We start from the raw sequence: 17,212 nt of genomic DNA, 5'->3' as shown, positions 1-17,212 counted from the left end.
TAAGTGTTCTATTACCATTCCAAAGATCATAACAATAAACAATCCCTATGGGCTACAATCCTATTTTCAGAAAACCTCTTATCTCCAGCTGTCGATTTTCTGCATATTAGCATACCTCGTAACTCCATTTTGTTAGTAAACAAATACAGTGTTATTGTTGGACTGTCTATTAATTTTTTTAAAATATTATTCTAATTGTTTCGATATTGTTTGAACGTATGGAGCAGGTACATTTTATTATTATCTCACACTTTAACTATTGTCCATCGGTTATTTATGCGTGCAAAACACTTATTGCAATAAATTATACTTTTCAAACTTTTGTAATACAGGCCATAATATCAAATGTTTTTGGAGGTAATGTCTAAACTATTTTATACAATTTAGCTATCCATTCTTCATTTCAGAATGTCAAGAGCCAATAATGATTTCGGCATGGATCTCATGAGTATTCCTTGTAGAACATCGTACATTCTTTACGATATTGGCACTTTCATTGTTTTCTTTTACTGTTTTAGATTTGAAAGCCAAAGATGGCTTCTGTTATCTGTGGAACGAGACTGAGATGGGCCTTGGTTCAAATGAGTTTGCTACAATAATTTGCAACTTCATCTTGTCGCAACTACCTTTGAGGAACGATGCCGACAAATTGATACTGTATTGTGATGGTTGCTGCTATCAGAACAGAAATGTGACTATCGCCAATGCACTCTTACAGATATCGGTGACAAAGTGTGTAACGATAAAGAAAAAGTTTCTGGAGGTCGGACACACACAAATGGAGGCAGACTCCATGCACTCGAAGAAGAAAAAAAAGCTGAAAAACAAGAAGATTAATGTTCCAGCTGACTACATTGCAACTTGCAGGGAAGCACACAGAAATCCACGTCCATATGAAGTTCATTATTTGACTCACAGTTTTTTTTTTTTAATTTGATCATGCTCAAGTGTATAGCTCTATCAGACCAGGCAGAATAACTGGGGATCCATGTGTTACCGGCATCAGAGCCTTGAAGTACACTCCAGATGGGGTTATTTCCTACAAGTTTGGTTTCACAGAAGAGTGGAAGAACTTGCCTATTCTCAAAAAGAACATTACTGATAAGCCATTTAATCGTTTGCCAGCACTGTACACTGAGAGGCTGAAGATAAAGAAAACTAAATACGACCATTTGCAGTCCCTGAAAACAACTATGGAGTCAGACTATCACTTATTTTATGATAGCCTTCCTTTTCAAAACTGAAGCATTGATTTTCTGAGGGGTAATTTTTTTTTTTACAATTTATTGGAGTAATATTTATTGCCTCAGTTATCAGTATTTAAAAGCTAGTTTTATCTTGATGTTCTTTCAAACGAATTCATAGTCAATGTTGATTTTATGTACTATACAATATTGCTGTTGTGTATTGTATACTGTCCTTACTGTTCAATATCGGAAATAACCCTTGTATTGTTAGAGATACTTTTTTATAATACACGAATAAATTTGGTGCTATAACTATTCATCTCAAAATTGTTCTAATATCAATATTAAGTTTACGCCAATAAGAAGATTTATATCTTATCAAACCTCGTATCTCCATATTTAGTTTGAATTTATGATTGTAAAACCTCGTAACTCCATTAAAAAAAGGTTTAATAATTAAAAACTGACACAGAGTTTGTTGACAAACGTCAGAGGGTGTTTTAACTTTTATGTGATGAATTAAACACATATTTAGTACAAACAAAAAAGTTATTCAGTTTTTTGCTTCTCTTGTAAAATTTGTCTTCAGGGAGTTACGAGGTTTGCTAATTAGACCGACGATATGAAGATTGTTCGCAAACACTACATCATCCTTGAGCGGCTAACCTATGTTGACAAAACAGTCAGCACATATCCTAACCTGTTCTACATGCTGTTTTATTATTTTCTACATGCTGTTTTATTATTGCTTAATTAATGCTCTGAGCTTTCTTTCATGTATTTATATAATACCTCAAGTTTTTTCTAACTAAAGTGATTCTTTTTGAGTAAACGATATTTGGTATTTATGTAACTGCTTAAGGTTCATTCTAGTGCCAGTCTCTCATTATGCATTGCATAATATTTACATTGTAGTTTATTTAAAGTGTACTGATGTCATCCCGCCTGCCTCGGCCAATGCAAAGGTGAGTGATTACCCGAAGCGCCAACTAGCGGAGTGTTACTTGAACTAGTAGACAAGACTCTTCTTAAGGATGGTTCTTGGTCATGTGGCTCGATGCAGCAGGTTGGTGGCTCGACAAAAACCGTTTGATCTGTACACCACTCAGGATGCAATATTTCTTAAGAAATAAAAGATGATTTTCCCGAACTACGTTTATTACGCTGACGACAGTCGTCATACCCTCCCAGATGCAGAGGCCGTACCTGGCCACCGACGCGGGCCTGAGGGGGCCTGTTTTCCCCCCCAGTGAACCCCAGTGTGTGCATCGGCTAGGGACGCACCCGCGTGCGCCCTAGCACGCCAGTGTTATTATGTAAATGTTTCTGTGTGTATATATTTCTTTCTAAATGACAGTGACTTCGTTTAAGTGTGTAAATAGTGTAACTGTAATGTATGTATTAACTATCGGCAATAATCGTGTAATTCTTGTAAACGTGTCGCAGTGTCTGTATGTAAGCGCGGCCTGGCGCTCATCCGCGTCGCGAGGGGTGGCGCTCTCCCACGCCGGCCGATTTCCCCTCCCCTCCCCCGCAGCTCGCGCGCGACGGCCCGCGGACGGGCGGGGGAGAGCAGTAGTTGAACTCAGGACTCGAGCAGCGGCGGACGTGCGCTCCGCTCCGCGCTGATCGCGAGACGGGTGTCGAGCTCACGGTCCGGCGACTCAGCCATAGGACGAGCATCTCTCGCAGCAGCCGTGCTGCCTACGACGTGCCGCCCACGCGATTGGGTGTCCGAGCTGCGGGTACGTAAGTTACGTCACGAACCGGTCATTACGGGGCGCGTAAGCTTCGTTACGTGTCGCAGAACTTTCGCCGACGTTACGAGTCAGTACGTAAGAACCGCGCATGCATCAAGTGTCTTTGTGAGGGACATAGTTACTCTCTGCCGAACCATCGCCGACGTTACGAGTCAGTACGTAGGGACCGCACACGCGTCCCGTGCCTTTACGAAACAGTTGACTATCAGGAACTTTGTTACGTGGGGAACCGCCAGTACGCGTCGGGACGAGTGGGCCGTACGAGACGGTCACCGGGAGTCCGGGTCATCGTGGGAGAGGCGCGCAACCCGCGACGGATCCGCCAGGCCGCGGCAAGCTCTCTGAACGCAATAAAAGAGCTCGTGAACCGATTAACAGCGAGTGGTCCTTTCGATCTACCTGTCACTCTACCTCACCATCCCTCCAGGTCCCGCATTTCCAGGTCCCGGCCACGTCGGCCTGGACCCACACCTCTCCGACGAGAGCAGTACGGGCATAACGGACATTTCTAGCAAACAGGGAAATAGGGACCAGAAGCCGAGGGACGTCAACGCATACAGCCCTCTGTCCCTCTCGTAGAGTCAGGGTTCGTCTCGGCATGGGATTAATTAAGGGGCACTATTGTTTCTTCGGGCAGTTGCTGGTCACCATGAAATTGTCTGTTGGTGGTACGGTGGTCGTTACAGAGTCTGTAATGGGGAATTATAATGTAATGTAAGCCCTGGTTACAAATACAAAGAACCACTAACTAATGGCCCTCAATGGCTGCCACAGTATGACTGCAGTGCACATAAATCCTAATTATAGTTATTCAATGTTAATTGTCAGCCATGTGTCTTGGTACGGAAAATTATAGTTATTCAATGTTAATTGTCAGCCATATGTCTTGTTACGGAAAGTTGTTACATTACACTTAATCATTCATACAAAGAACACTATGCGCTGTATGACCTGCAGCTGAAGGTGTGATAATTAATAACATACCTAACTGATATGATAACTGCGTGGAGGGCATTATATAAAACTTTTTACATGGGTGCGGTGTACGGCCCGCTGAAGAAATCCTGAATGAATGAGACGTAATAGTGTCAGGTTGCCCATTTGGTCTGTGTGTGGCCCTGTGCAGGCTAAAGTAGAATGATTTGCGGCTAAGTCCAAGTTACATGAAACCTGCATCACAACTCATGGTAAGGTGCAAACAAAGAATTGTGTATTGAAAAAAAGTCTCATGGTGTAGGCTAGATTAGTTAATTATGCAGCTGTTGGGTTAGAGTCAGGCCAATTGGGACCAGCCATAGAGCCTATGAGAAAAGATTAATAAAGTCTTACACTATTTCAACTACCACAGTAATAACAAAGGATGATGTAGGCCCACAGCGAGTGAACGTTGACGCCGTCCCTGCTACCTCCTATGATTTTTACGTGATTTTTGCTTGGGTTCGAGATCTCAGGGAGGGTTCGGCCTTGTGGCTAGAGGGAGGGGTTAACGCAGTAGGGCCCCCCGAGCTGTTATGGCCACTTGGGACGCCTGAAGAAGAACACAAAGTTTCTGGAGGATATTTGATGAATTTACTACGGCACAGCCCTATACATAGTGCTGCCCGTTCTGGCCGTAACGGTTGTCCCAGATCGACTAGTCACACGCGCAGCCCACTTCCTCAGTGGCGGCTCACGATTTTAATGCGCGTGAAGGACGTACTTTTACACACGATGCGGCGGTTACAAAATAAACTCTAACATGACAAATTATACCTTGACGAACAAAACAAATCACTATTTCACGATATTTATTATACTGGGCTATCGGCACGTAGGCCTGTGTCTCCGGCGACTCTACGTGATTCCTAGATGTGTCCCAGGGACTGATTCGTTAGTACGTTTGGTGGCACGATACCGTGCGGTGGTTAAAATTAAACTCTAACATGACAAATTATACTTTGACGAACAAACACTTCACTATTACACAACACTTATTATACTGGGCTAGTGGCACGTAGGCCCGTGTCTCCGGCGAATCTACGTGTTTCCTAGACATGTCCCAGAGATTGATTCGTTAGTATGTTCGGTGGCACGTGTCGCCTTCTGGCTGCCCCGTGCGGGCCAAAACTAATTAGCCGGTAAGCTAAGTTGGGGCGTGAAGCGCCGACGTAACATCTCGTAAACGTCCCACAGTACTTACGTAATACGTTGAACACTCATCTTGGAGCACTGATTTAATTAAGTGAAATACCTCATGGTAAATTGAGGCCGACAGCGGAACTGTACGTAAAAGATTAAGAAGAGATTATACTATTGAAACTACATGTCGGTGAAAGCAAGAGTTGAAGGTTCCGCATCGCGCGAAGGCTGCCGGCCTCCTCGAGCTCCTGAAGGACACTGACTGTGTCGCCGCGCGCGACCCCCCTTCCCCCCGCCAGCCCTCCCGCGGAAACGTGTGAATTTCGCGGGAAACTGGACCGGCCAGGTTCAGGACAAAGCGCACAGTGAAACATGATTTTGAAAGGACTGAAATATTAATTGATGAAAATAATGTCTAATAAAAACCTGTGGAAAAATATACATAAATTAATTTGTTGTAGTGCGGCAGAGGGATATGCCACACCCGGCCGTATCCTTCCACCGACGTAGCACTCGTTGCCTGGCGTTCGCCTTGTCGCACGAACTACACTTTGCTGCGCGCATGAGCGCGTTCGGTGCACACGCCTTTGCGAGACGTTGATGAGGCATAGCGGTCTATGCGACATAGAGGAGCATTGGCGGTCGGCGTCAACGTATTTCACTCTGGTGTAGGTGAGATCCAACTTAGAGAGGCCCCACATGGTAACCATCCACAAAGGGATGTCTTTGTGCGCAGAGAGTGGTAGTCGAGCTAGGTTAAATTTTAGAATGTATTCGTTCATTGAATAATATTCATTAATTTCATTATGAATAAAAAAACTGATAATATTTTACAATGAGTACATTGGCATTTAAACATATAAAATACACTGTTCTGATCGATAGTCGCGCAGGTGATTGTACTAATCGTTGATGGTGATGCTTATTCAAGATGTTGCACTGTAATCGCACTATGCTGCCCTGCACTTGCCCCAGAAGGGATGGCAGTAGGATGTAACGTCCTTTGCGAGCCGAGGGAGCACCAATGGGTGTTATCAGTACCTTGTAGTACTAAGGGTACTTAGTGTAAGAGTGTGATGCCGCCCGTCGGTGCTCCCTCTGAGGGCAGAGGCTGTTATGTGTCCTCAACACCTGATTAGGTCGAATGTAACAAACACGCCATCCGGGGCAGGAAGAGTGAGTTAGGGCAGTGCACCGAACGGCGTGACGCTAGTCACGGCCAACTGTGTTGTGTGACGCGCCCGGCCGGGTGTGGCAATGCGCCATCGAAACATAGTGCACGTGTAATTGTAATTCAGAGAAAAACTAAAACTTTTTAAGTCTTTAAAATCCCTAAATAATTAATTCATGTCGATCCAGGTGCTTTTGTGTTATAATGCTGGCCGTCACCATCTTCCCGCGCTCCGTAACTTTCCGTGGGAAATCGAGCACTCCCTGGCCGGGTTGCCAGGGAGCGGAGTCAGTCGCCATTAAGCACTCATCAGGGCCGGCAGCCCCGCACATGTGGAGCCTTCACTTTCGCGCCAAAACCAGCATGTTGTTTTCAATAGATTGACATAGTCCAGGCCTTGGCCCCCTTTTGAGTCCGATATGCCACCGCCCAAACACCACCCACCCTCCGTTCAAACCTCCCGCTTACGTGTGTGTGTGTTAGGTGGTCACCCGGGAAGAGGGCGCTGTAGAGCCAGTGCGCCGCACCCCTAAATATAATTAAATTCATCATTGTAAATTGTTTTATTGTTTCCCGAGTGCGACGTGACGGCAGATCGGCCGGGTGGGTTTTTATGTACTTTTATTTAAAATTGTGTATTTAATTATAAGGACGTTTCCGGACATTCACGAAGCACACCGAAGGAAACCGAAGCCAGACACTTTTTAAATATATCTTTTATTACTTGTAATTTTTATTATCCTTTTTTAATATTCAGTAAATGTCACGTAAGTTTTCAAGAATCTTTTTCATGTTACTTTAGTTTCCCGTGGCACGAAATTAAAAATACCATTAACTGCAATTGTTTCGGCGGGAGGATGCCATGTTAGGCTAGCAGAGCCATGAGCTTAACCCAGTCTTCCGCCATCAACGACCGAGAGCAGACGCTTCAGCACTCTGGGGACCTCACTGCTTGTTCATCACTGCTTAGTAATTCTGTTCATCTTTAATTCTTTTCAAATCTTTTTTCGTTTAGTCCTCGGAGCTTCTCTCGGTCGGGGGACTGCTTTAATAGTTACCTCCGTTATCGGTCTTTTCTTAAGCTTCATACGTAAGTCGAGGTGTGACCACGTGGTTGGTCACTGCACTTTAAACCGATTCGTGCCATGGCCGTTTGTTACAGTTTAAATTGTGTGTGTGTGTGTAATCGAAGTTTGCCAAATAAATAAGGGCGTGTAAATTTAAATGAATTCTTTTATTTTTAAATATGTGTGACCATGTTGAGTGTGGCGGTGTGTGGGACGCCTAAGAGCCCACTGCGTAGGTGATAGCGTGCCCGACGCTGAGAGCGGGCAGGTATTAGAACTAGGTTGGCTTCAGGGGGAAATTAAAATCATGTCTCACATGGGCGATGTCACGACCCTGGTAAAGAGTCTCTCATAGGTCCGTGCCCGTTGCACGGTGGCGCCCTTAATATCCGAGCATTCACCGAAAACCCCGCTTATTAAAGATCAGACGCCACGGCCCCGATTACTACGTCATAAAACAACTGAGAAACCCTATCACACACGAAGATTTCCCTTCCCCTTGAGTTCTAGCGAAGCCCTCCTTCTGTTGCGATCGTTAGGGAGCATCGTTCTAGTACAAGCCAGAATTTTATGTATTGTTGTATTTTTTTTTTACATTTTAAATTTTTTATTATTTATTTGCTATTTATAAAATATTTTTTTCCTGTAATTTTATATCAAAGAAAACGTGTGGTGTTTTTCTCCGTGTGCTCCCGATTATTCTTGTCATTATGTTTGCTCATGAATATTCTTTTCAATATGTGTATGGTTTTCTCCGTGTGCTCCCGATTATTCTTGTTAAAAATTTGATGGTTTTCTCCAAGTGCTTCTGGTTATTCCTGGCTAGACATCTAATGATTTTCTCCGAGTGCTGCTGATCATTTGTGAGAAATCGATCTCTGCATGAAGGATGTTTACTTAATGAGTCATGTCATTTTATTCAGAGTTACATTTAATTAGTGAATTTCTGCTAATAAATTGACACTAGCAATAATTTAACCAGGTGGAATTAAAGAAATAAACAACCATTACTCAGTCAAATAATATGCCATGAGACATCAGCGAAGCATTAACATGTAAGACGAACTTCCTTCTCCTTGATGTCTAGCGAAGCCCTCCTTCTTTTGCGAACGTTAGTGAGCATCCCGCATCCCGCAAAAAAGAACTAAATATTATTATTTACCTGCAAGTAACATGTGGTGACATCTGTTGTTGAAAAGCAGAACTACTTGCAACAAGTACCTTTGAATGAGATAAATTAATTCTCGCTGATGAAATAACTAAAAAATTCTATTTAAGTAATATATCTAATTTAAAACTTTTAATTTGCGTCTGGCATTAGTCTCAGTAACTAATATGAATCCTGATTCGGGATTAGTTGCTGTATCAAAACGTCATCACTGTAGATCCTGTAGCAAGGTGTTTACCTTGAGAAAGAATGCTAAACGACATGAGAGAAGCGAGTGTAATTTGGGTCCTTGTCAAAAACCATTTCATTGCAGTCAGTGTCAGAAATCCTTTGGTAGAAGATATTACTTGGATAGACATTACAAGACCTGTACAATTAAAATGAATAAAGATAACGAAGACTGGGCTACAACATCGCGGAAGCGGAACGAAGGCGAAAAAGTTAATGCTAAAATTACTGATCTAGATCAAGATAATAATTTAAAATTTAAAACTAACGAAGGAAGTTGTAACCACATTAGAAATGAAAATATATTTACTCCAATATCTAGTCGTTTCCATGAAAATGTGAAAGATGGAGAACCACCTGAAGCTTACAAGGTCGAAGTCTTTGATGAATCATCTGAAGCTGGCATGATTGAAGATTGTGGTGACACATCTGAGGCTGACATGATTGAGTACTGTACTGAAGCACCTAAAGCAGGCACGATCGAAGAATGTGGCGATGTCCTGAGACCGAAACGATGGAAACGTCGTGTTATAATAAATTATCCTGAATAAGTTTGTGATGCTGACATGATTGAATACTTTGGTGACACATCAGAAGCTGGCATGAACGAAGACTGTGCTGACACATCTAAGGCTGACATGATTGAGTACTGTGCTGAAGCACCAAAAGCATGCAAGAGCGAAGACTGTGATGGTGGTTTGAGACCAAAACGATGGAAACGTCGTAATAGAATAAATGATCCTGATCAAGCTTGTGATAATCACTGGCACGATGACGAAAGTGACCTTGTGGTTGGTGTTAAAACGATAGACACCAGAGATAATAATATTTATTATAAACATGCAAGGATGATGAACGCAGCAGAATAGATTGATTATACCTCATGGGAAGATCCTAACATATTGGTTGACAGGCTACGACTACTACATGGATCGCTTTGTGCAGGAAACTATTCGAACATTAAAGAAATATCCTTCATACTCAAAGAACTGAGGGAAGCTGGCTACATACAATAATGGCTTAAATTAAATGTATGTGTATAAACTTGAAGATAAATTAATATATTTTCTTTCCAAATGGTATCTACCATTTATCGAAATCTGATTTCTAAATAAAACTTATAACTTTAAGGTGCAAAATACGTTACCACTGCCAGTCAAAATGTATACTAATAAAGACATGTTAGTAATCATGCCAAGTTCGATAAGAAAAGTAATTGGAATCAATTGGAACCAATTGAAGATGGAGCTGTTGGAGCAATTGGAGCCTTTTGAAGCATTTGGAGCCTTTTGGAGCTGTTGGAGCCATTTGGAGCATTTGGAGCCTTTGGAGCATTTGGAGGCTGTTGTAGCATTTGGATCCTTTTGGAGCATATCGAGCTGTTGGAGCCATTTGGAGCATTTGGATCTGCCTTAAGCATTTGGAGGCTGTTGGAGCATTTGGAGCCTTTTTTTGGAGCTGTTGGAGCCATTTGGAGCTGTTGGAGCATTTGGAGCCTTTTGAAGCATTTTGGAGTCATTTGTAGCATTTGGAGCTGTTGGAGCCATTTGGAGCATTTGGAGCTGCTGGAGACATTTGGAGCTGTCAAGCATTTGGAGGCTGTTGGAGCATTTGGAGCCTTTTGAAGCATTTGGAGCTGTGTTAAGCATTTGGAGCTGTGTTAAGCATTTGGAGGCTGTTGGAGCATTTGGAGCCTTTTGAAGCATTTGGAGCCTTTTGGAGTCATTTGGAGCATTTGGAGCTGTTGGAGCCATTTGGAGCATTTGGAGATGCTGGAGACATTTGGAGCTGTCAAGCATTTGTAGGCCGTTTGGAGCATTTGGAGCCATTTGGAGCTGTGTTGAGCATTTGGAGCCTTTTGGAGCTGTTGGAGCCATTTGGAGCGTTTGGAGCTGTTGGATCTAAGAAGTAGTCGTTGCACGTCTATGCAGGGCTAAATGTTTATAAGATTGCTGGCTTTCTCAAGTGATTCTGTAGTAGGATAGAAATTGTGTAATAAATATTATGTTTGTAAAAGACTTTGTGGTGTTTTATTTCTCGAACCTTACACTTTTCTGGTACTTTTTTAAAATTAAAGTTGTTTTGTATCGGCCAGGGATCGAACCAAGCACCTTAGTCGATCTAATCAATCAGTATATAGATTACAAATTTATTTAATGAATTTTGAACTTTTTCCCGAATCTCTAGCATTACAATTACGAATTTCCAATATGGTGGTCTTGATGTCTGATAGTATGATGGTAGTAGAGGATTTAAAGTCCCTTTAAGAATTTTGAATATGGTTTATTGAAATTATTATTTTTTACATAAAATTAAACATTATTGCATCGATCGGGTTTCGAACTGAGGACAGGAGCGGATCGAATCAATATGCAAATTAATGAGTGATTTATTTAATGAATTTTGGAACTTTTCCCGAATTTCTAGCTAAATAATTACGGATTTTCAAGATAGCGTCCAAATTTCAAGATGGCGGGTGTCATAGCAATAATTGATTACTGCACTGTAGCGGATAAGAACTAAACTAACATGTCATCAGCGCACTCTCGCCGACGATACAATGATGATGGCTTCCAGCATCGAAGACAAGATGGCGGACATGACGTCATACTAGGTGACGATATATATGCTTTTGAAAAAAAGTGGTGGGAGTCAGTATGCCAGCAGCCACCGCGGGGGGAAGGATCGGTCGTCATTTTTATTTTTTTGCACTCGTCGGGTTCGAACCGAGGACTCCGAACTCCGTGTCGTAAATGTTTGTTTTTTATAAAAACTTTATTAAAATTTTATTAAGTGAATTTTTTTATAATTTAAAAAAAATTCATTAAAATCGGATAATAAAAAAAAGTTAAAGATGGCGGGCGTAACGGAAAATGCAACAGTGACGTCATATTTCTAACTGGCGGAAAACACAATGCCGGAATGTTCGAGAAAACAATGACGTCATCCAAAATGGCGGATCCAAGATGGCCGCCATGATATACTTGTCCCGTTACGTTATGTCCCGTTACGTTTTGTCCCGTTACACTCGTCCAAGATGGCCACCGTGACGTCACAATCAAATATGGCGTCGACAATCTTCAATCCACCCCCTGGACCGTGATCTCGGAGCCCCATTTATACACTACTAACATGGATATTGAAATCGCTACCTTGAGAAACAAGACGGTCGTCACCAAGATGGTCTCTAGAGATTGCTCAAGACAGGACTTACCCATGAGTTGAATTTCCAAGGCATATATTCAACTGGCGATGCCCAAGCACTTAGAAAATGTTTGGTAGTAGCTTTAGTAATTTAACTATTGATATTCTCAATAAATTCAATGTTTGCTGTTAAAAAAAAAAAAGTAAATTCTATCCATCACAAACTAGTATCTTAATAATGAGGCAATTCAAGCAAACATACAGTACACCCTTGTTAGGTTTAATTATCCAAACACTATGCTATAATCTACTTTTGCTCTCAGGTCATAAACTTAATGGAGTTTATAAAAGGAAATTGAAAAATTTTTATAGCTAGCTCCAGCTTTAACAGCTGAACTAAGAAAAAAATGTTAGCTTTGTTGGACAAATACCAGGCACAAAAACAGTTTCAGTGGCACAAGCGGAAGCCTCTCCACCAGTAGTCTCACCATATGATTCAAATCAAAGCATTCAGAAGTTCAGCCACTCACACCCCTCCTTCCATCTCTCCACCATACACCCACCATCGCTTCACCACCGTTTGTCCTGTTCCACCAGTGTTTCCCACTACCAACACTCCCATCCCCATGATTTTCAGTACAATCACTGCCATAAAATCCACCAACCACAATGTCATCTATTTTCGCTCTCGCTCACAAATAATTTCCCTCCCCTTCCTCGTCGGCATTTCAGCAAGGCATTTCGCCACTTCCACCACCAACTCCTATCACAAACCCTAACCTCCTTCTGTTTCCCCTCACTTTATAAACCCCCCACCCCCAAATGACCTCTACACCTCACCCTTTTGCCAAGCCTCATCCCTACCAAACACAACAACTATCCCCCCCCCCCCAACCAATCAGTCTGATGTCTGCCATTCCTTCGTTTCCCTGTGCCCAACCTCATTTTTCATACTATTTGCAGCTTCCGCCAGTCATCCCAGCCATCACATCCAATCCTGCTAGCATCCACCAACCACCATCAACCTCAATCCCCGCTTTCACCTCACCGCCATGCTCACCCACCGGTAACAGCTCGTGGTTATGAATACAAATAATAATAAGAAAATTTCTCAACCCATTGAGTGCCTATTTTCTGTGCACCACAAAGACAATGAGCATGACCCAAAAAAAATTATTGGAGTTTTTGACACCTCCTCAAACTACATCAGAAAGGCTACACACCAGACTAACATGTGTTTGAAGTTTTTTTTTTTCCTTTCGGCTGGCCACTACTAAGTGAACATGCTTCTTTGGCTATAGAAAGAATTTATCTTTTGATCAGGTTCATGCGATGTTTTAAATTTCTTTATTCTCTATAGCCAGGGCGTGGCCACATCTGCATGATTACATGGTAAGGATGTGGAGCCTTTTTTTCTTGGCTAATTTTTCCACTATATTTGTTATACGCCCATAACACTGACTGAAGTGTATTGTTTGCAGTGTGGAAACAGTTTTAAATGGCTTTGTTTATTAAAGTAACGTTTTTTAAAGATGGATATTCTAATCCATACTTCCTAACCCTCATTAGACTTGGTGGGGCACCATTTCCACAATGTTTTAGGCGGAAACATATGGCGATGGCGAGGTTAAAAAGTGACTTCACGTAAGTCACAGCAAGCTGTCTCCTGACAATTCCTAACTCCATGCCTATAACATGCTAACCAATATCAGACTGAAATGGCACATCGACCAAACAGTTCCCAAACACCGTGTATGATTATTCGTCTTTGATATGTGAATTAATTGCATCACTGCAGTTTTCAGAATGATTTAAATAATTATTACATTTTCTGAGCTGTCATGCTATGTGATACTTCGAGCGATTGTCCTTCAAAAGTTCGTAGCCTATGTGATTTATTGCGTTGCTGCTACGATGAATGTGACTGATTTTTTTATAATTAATCTAAAACGTAAATATTTTCCCTTGAACTCTTGCACGCTAACCGCAACGTATCATCTTTATCCTGGCTTTTGTTTTATCATAAACCATCAGACTGTATTGCTTGCACCAAATCATGAAGGAATACTTCAAATATATACACTCAAGAAATCCTGGGAAAAGATTATTTTAGCTGTGCAGATTATTTTTTTTTTTAAATACAAAGGAGTCTATGATAAGTTGGTAGTTACAACAGACTATCTTATTGCAAGTTGTTCATTTTTAGTAGTTTGTTTGCCAGTCTGCGTGATTGTATTATAGGCTATGCGGAGATAGGAATTAGGTACACCTAGAAATACAAAAACGTCCGACACATTCATTATGTATTATAAAAACAATCGCGTGGGTTTTTTCTTTATAAATTCCTTTTTTATGAGTGTAGAGTATGATGTAAATGACTCTATTTTTTTATTTTTTATTTATTTGCTCAAAACATTTACCTTATTTTATCCTTTTCATTTGCTTTCGCTTGTAGGCTGCTCCAGACACAGTATATTTCGCATACACGCTGCAATAATTCCAGATATCCATATACCGCGTTGAAGTGGCTAGTTGGTGAATGGACGTCGGGTGAGAAGGCAGGCTTGCGTGCAGCTGATGGCGGAAATTTATTTCCGTGATAGATTCTAATAATGAACCAACAGGAATATGTACAGAGCTGGTAGTGTAATAACTTACAGCCCAGGAAACAAACGTTTCAATCAATGAAAAATTTGTCCAGTCAACTATGCTTAGTAACATACCGAAATTTAATATTGTAGAACTTATGCGTACCACCGAAAACGTGCAGTTAAGTTCTAGATGACAGGGATTACAGCAGTCGATTAAAATGCCTACTATTTACTAATATTTTTTAAGTAGACTTCAAAAACTTATTTTAAAAATCTAGAAACGCTATTACACACATTTATATTAAAAAAAGGTTCCGAGTGTTGATACTAAGTGTAAGAAATAAACTGATAATTTAGGTAATCAAATATTTTTTTTAAATTTGAGTCTCAAGGAATAAAAACCCGATTCACATACAGATGAAGGGTCCGACGTAATAATTACTTAAACAATACTGCTTTTTTTATTTCTTAAGCTTGAAAACTACACATTTTTCAAGAGGTTAGCGAATTGATTGCATCGCTAGAGCGTTCCGAGCGTAGCAGTGTTGTGTACGAACTGCAAGCAAGCGCTCGGGCGACTTTCGCTCAAACGATATCGCGATTTTTTTTTAATCTCTGTAAAATTGTCTTCAAAGTGATATTTCGTACAATGGTGATATCAACGTTTTCTAGTGTAGTGTAAATGAAAATTATTCCTGATTGTTGTTGAAAATTTTATGAAACGAAAGAAATTGTTAATACACCCAACTTACACTTCGGGGGACCTGGGCTCATTCACATCCCGCTCCAGCCATTCTGATTTTGGTTTCATGATTTCTCAAAATCACTGGCAAATACTGGATTGGTTGCATCTGTGAAAATTTCACTGCCAATATTTTATGATGGTCATTTCTTCAGTGACAAATTTTCCCAGTCCGTAACCACTTTTTTATTTCTAATTAATGTTTATCTTCTAGGTAGTCAAATTGCTTTCCTTGCGAGGTTTCAAGTGTGTTAGCTTTTAAGTTCATTTTGAGTCCTCAGATAATGTTATTTCAACTTCTAACTGTGCAAGTTATTATTATTTTTTACTTAAAATATCCGTTATAATACCAACTCGCCCTCTACAATTTTCAAAGCCCATAAAATATATGCCGATACAGTTATTAGATTTTTTTCTTTTGACCAAAAGCAACACATTAATTTATTAATTATTATTTTTTCTGAATCATAGTCCAGATACAGCATTAGTTCAATGCAAATAAAATATAATGTAAATGCATTATCACAAGAAGTAACCGGCACAGAATTGTTCAGTAGGCAGCACTAATATACTATTATCATCTAATACAATTTCTCTAAATTTAAGAACGGCAAATCATTGTACGAGAATATTGTTTAAAGTTAAGGTACGATTTTGAAGTCTCGTGGCTATGCACAGAAAGGCTAAAGCGACGGGATCTACAAAATCTCAAGTTGCCTCCGAAATATTTGGGCACCTTACCGGTGATAACAAATAACTAATTTGTGTTATTCCGGAAGTAGGGATTGGACCTTGCCTCGACGTGCGATCTTGGCACGCACAGTCACTGAGGACCATAACCGTACATGGGGCTGAGGGACTGCCGGATGTGCTCGGTACACTTGAGGCGTCTGCTGGCGGATTCGGATAGTTATGTGCCAGATGTCATCCGCCAGAGGCCGTAACCTTGCACGCAAAGCATTGCACGTTGCACCCACAGCAATGCACTTGATGCAGGATTACGGCCACTCAGCACTGTCTTGGTGGTCCCTGCAGACTGCTCAGCAGTCTTGTCTGCTGCATCCGTCTTCTGTTCGTTAGGGAAAGATTTACAAAAGCACCATATATTTATTTTTATTTTTACAAGTTTTAAGAGACCAGTCTCCGCTTCTAAACCAACGAATGCATGGAATAATGACACTTCCATGGAGTGTACTGACGAAAATTATGAAACCTCTTTGCTTGCGACAGTTTCCTCTGTTACTTACGTTTCAGGTCACTCTGGTGCCGCTGTTGTATGGAGTGTTCTGCTGTTTATGATTATCTCACTTATGGCAAGGCAAAACAGAACTTTATTTTGTAGCAAATGAATGGTAAAATATGTGGTATATTATCATTTATTATTTTTAAAAAAATGTGCACTTAACATTTATCAATTACTAGTTAAAAATTTTAGAACTTGGCCCACTAACATCAAATGTGAAATACATTTCAATAAATACCATACTTCAAATTTCCAATTACTTAATCAAATGGGTAATTATTGTTTTATTAATATAGATACATCATTAAATTCACCAGGTATTCCTAAATTCTTAAAATAAAATAAAAATAATCCACATGAACAGTTGACAAACAACAGTAGAACGACAACACCATCTTTTGGATAGTACCAGTATTATTCCTTTAGGAGGTATTCTAATTATTTGTGCTAAACTTGAGCAGTTATTGGGAGATAAAAATCAAAGTAAGTTCAAAACATTTGACAAAAGTTATTAGTTATGTCCATATATGGGTAGGATATTGCTTAATTTAAGTTTTTGTAAATGTTGCAGTAAAAAATATTGAAGTGAATGAATATATTTTGGTGAGTATGTATGTTTCGATTTTCCATCCTAGACTTCCTGTTTAAAACCAAAAATGGCACTTATTGTAGTTAAATTTTACATATGTGTGTGTAACGATGGTTTTTAGATTTTACAAATACATATTATTAAGCTACCCAATTTTAACTAAGTTTAGTTTTAATCAGTATAAAGTTTTGTTGAAGAAACTGT

The sequence above is a fragment of the Bacillus rossius genome, chromosome 3 (genome assembly GCF_032445375.1).
Source record: "Bacillus rossius redtenbacheri isolate Brsri chromosome 3, Brsri_v3, whole genome shotgun sequence".
Classification (NCBI taxonomy): Eukaryota; Metazoa; Arthropoda; class Insecta; order Phasmatodea; family Bacillidae; genus Bacillus; species Bacillus rossius.
This window is presented reverse-complemented; position numbering follows the sequence as displayed.